Source organism: Protobothrops mucrosquamatus, unplaced genomic scaffold, assembly GCF_001527695.2.
Source record: "Protobothrops mucrosquamatus isolate PMUCROS unplaced genomic scaffold, P.Mucros_1.0 scaffold5079, whole genome shotgun sequence".
Taxonomy (NCBI): domain Eukaryota; kingdom Metazoa; phylum Chordata; class Lepidosauria; order Squamata; family Viperidae; genus Protobothrops; species Protobothrops mucrosquamatus.
The window spans coordinates 6,610-10,277 of NW_015390956.1; the positions used below are offsets into that span (position 1 = coordinate 6,610).

The 3,668-nt window shown below is 40.5% G+C and overlaps 1 long non-coding RNA gene across 1 annotated transcript; it reads right to left on the minus strand.

Moving 5' to 3' along the window:
- Positions 1-468: 468 nt before the first annotated feature.
- Positions 469-1,443, minus strand: LOC107299538. The gene is made up of 2 exons (XR_001549186.1): positions 1,406-1,443; positions 469-933 (listed from the first exon to the last, which is right to left on the minus strand). It is a non-coding gene; the product is annotated as an uncharacterized LOC107299538 (long non-coding RNA).
- Between the last annotated feature and the right edge of the window lie 2,225 nt (positions 1,444-3,668).

Sequence of the window (3,668 nt, forward strand, 5' to 3'; positions counted from 1 at the left end):
AGGATGAAATAAAATTAATCACAGGAGGCGTCAGACGCCACAACGAAGCTCTACATCACAATGCCATCCTTATTGAGGGAAATGCATGCAACCTCCTTTCCTAACTGCTATCAACAGTTGCAGTCAGGTTTTCAGAGATTTCAAATGGAGAGGGATCCTGACAATCAAGGGGAGGAGGTCCCAAGGGACAGTTTCTCCTTGTTTGATTGGCAGCAACACATTTAATTGTTTAGTGTTGAAGGTTTCAAGCAACTGTTATGTATTTTCATCTCTGTACCTGTTGGCACCTCTATTTGGTCACCAATTGACTCTGCAGTGAAACTGCCTACTGTGTGTAGCTTGTAGTGTGACAAAGACAAGCTTTGGGAGAAGCACCCGACCCTCAGGATTTCTGTCAGCAGTTTGCTCAGAAACTTTACTGTTGCAAAATATGACTTTAAAGGAAAAATAAGAACAAGAAGATTGTGCTAGCTTTTGCAATCTGTGCTTTATACCACAATAGTGACATCTGTGGACCTTTTCCACCACTGATATTCTGGAGGAAGTAAAAAATGTGTGTGGTCCCTTGTTTAGTGGTGCTTTGATTTCACCTGTTTTCTTCCTCCCATTGGAGTTCTGCATTACTGTCTGCCCTATTTGAGTATCCAATTGACCTTTTCTTCCCCACTGACTTCCAGATATTTCCCTCTTTTTCTGAACGGAAAAATGATCTCCTCCACCTTGTCATGTAACGTATCCTTCTGTTCTGCATACTCCACTATTTCCAGCTTGAAATCTCTTCTTGATTTTCTCTTGCCTTTCGCCTGCTGGGACGGGAGAATTGTGTAATTTTCTGAAGGAAATGGAAAATATTTTGATTTCTGGCTGGATTTGCTTTCCTTTTCAAAAGATATTCTCACTTCTCCAGAGTGCTCTTATTGCTATCCTCTTTGTCTGTAAGATTCAAAGAAAAGTGTAAGTCACCAATTGACTCTGCAGTGAAACTGCCTACTGTGTGTAGCTTGTAGTGTGACAAAGACAAGCTTTGGGAGAAGCACCCGACCCTCAGGATTTCTGTCAGCGGTTTGCTCAGAAACTTTACTGTTGCAAAATATGACTTTAAAGGAAAAATAAGAACAAAAGTGTAAGTTTAATTGTTTATACAATGCTTGCAGATGTGAAAAAAAAGGGAAAAAAATATACATTACATTTAAAAAGTAAACATAACAATGCTAACCTCTTACATTAATTATGATTCATCGGAAATTCCAGAGATCCAACTTCAAATATCCGTTCAATCATGAAATTCCCTTGACTTGCATCAACCATAAACTGTAAGCGCTGCTATGGGTTATCATAAAATATATCTGGAAGTATAGATTATACAATTGCAGATATATGGAAAGAGTAATATAAATACACATACCTATAATTATATCTATGTGGAAAATTCATGTTTTCAGCCTGAAAAAGAAAAAAAGATTACTGTCAAATCTTCTGAGCTAATTTTTAGAGGTGTGGGGGCTTTAAATGATGAAATGATGCCTGATGACTCTGCAAGATCTGACCATGGGAGTCCTCGGCTACAAATAAGGGCAAAAACTACTCTCCACAATCCCTCTGCTGACATCCCAATTGAGGTACTCCTCACTTAATGACTGCAATTGAGACTGGCATCTGTGTCATTAAGCGGTCCGATCATTAAATATGATGTTAGCATGATAGTGCCAACTTACATCTGTTCCTCTGGACTTGCTAAGCAAATCACCATGGGTTGTTAAAGGCAATTTCACATGACTGTGGCTTGCAATTTCCTGCCGGTATACCCACTGATTTTGCTTGTAAGAAACTAGCTGGGAAGGTCACAGATGGGGATCATGAATGTGGGATACTGCAGCCACCATAAACATGCAACAACTGGCAGCATCCGAATTGGTGCAATTCCCTTTTCCTGCTTTTTCATAATCATAGGCCCAATGAAGAAGTGGCAAATGAGGACTACTTATACAACTGAACATCCTGAAAGGTCTTCCATAGCTGTTCTTTCAGAAGTGCTGGCTTAAGCACAGTTGAACCTCGTTAATACACATATGGGGAACCAATAGGAAATACCGTGCTTGTTAGCTATAAATAGAAGTAAAAAAATAAAAATCCACGAAAAAATAGTGGCAGTTTCAGACTGATATTGGTGCCAAGAAAACAGCAGGTCCACAAGAGAATAATGAGAGTTGAAAGGGACCTCAGAGGTCTTCTAGTCCAATCCCCTGCTTAGATAGGAAACCTATATCATTCTGGAAAAATGGCTGTCCAATCTCTTCTTAAAAACCTCGTGATGAAACACCCACGTCTGGAGGCAAGCTGTTTCATTCATTGTTCTCACTGACTTCCTCCTAATTGTAGTCTCTATCTGTTACTTCTTGTTCATGAGGCATTTTAGTCCAACAACTGAAGCCTCTCCATGCGAGGAAACCTGGCTTTGTAATAGGATGGGAGACCACCAGGGAATGGCAAAAGTGCAACAGGGCTGCTGGTGGCCAAGTGCTAAAGCAGGACTTCCCTCAGATCCTTCCTTCCTTCCTTTCTCTTCCTTCCTTTCCTTCCTTCCTTCTCTTTCATTCTTTCTTTCCTTCCTTCTCTTTCATTCTTTCTTTCTTTCCTTCCTCCCTCCTTCTTCCCTGCCTCCCTCTTTTTCATTCCCATCTTCCTTCCTTCCCTTACTTTTTTCCTGTTCCCCTCCCCTCCTTCTCTCTGTGCCCAGGAAGGGACGAGGAAAGGGGGAGAGGTTGGCAGCACTTATCTCAAAGAATAAGAGTTGGAAGAGACCTTTGAGGTCTTTAGTCCAAGCTCCTGCTCAAGCAGGGGACATATACCATTCCAGACAATGGAATATCCAATCTCTACTAAAAGCCTCCAGTGATGGAGCATGCACAGCTTCTGAAGGCAAGCCTTTTCACTGGTTAGTTGTTTTCACAAGTCCTTAGTTCTAGGCTAGTTTTCTTCTTGATTAGTTTCCATCTATTATTTGCCTTCTGATGCTTTGGAAGATAGGTTGACCCTTTCTTCTCTGTGGCAGCCCATCAAATATTGGAACATTGCTATCATATCACCACCCCTAGTCCTTTTCACTAAGCTAGACATACCCAATTCCCACAAACATTTGTCATATATGTTTTAGCCTCCAGCCCCCTAATCATCTATGTTTACCATCCATTTAGACCAGATGGTCCCCCTGGTTTGGTTTATAGAACAGGGGCCACAAGCAGAGCCTTCTCAAAGACAGCACCCCCATTATAAAACTTTCTCCCAAGGAAAATATGAATAGTGCAACCCTCACCCATTTAGAGGCAACTCCAAACACACTGTTCAGCCCAGCATATGTAAAACAACAACACATTTTATGGTCAAACAGGACTAAGTAAATTACTACTATTTTTCTTTCTTAAAATACATAATTTTAATATTGTTTTAAGCAGTGCTAGTGATGCTTTACAATAGCTGTCTTTGAGAGTTTTCTTGTAAACCACCCTGGATTTCTCAGAAACTTTTAATTTCAAATTAGATGTTGATTTAATAAATTAGGCAGAAGAAACAAATGTATGTGTATGAGAGACAGAGAGAGATCCCCTTTTTGTAAGTTTGCTTACTCTGCAACTCCCTGCTGGCTCAATCTCTCTCTCTCTCTCTCTCTC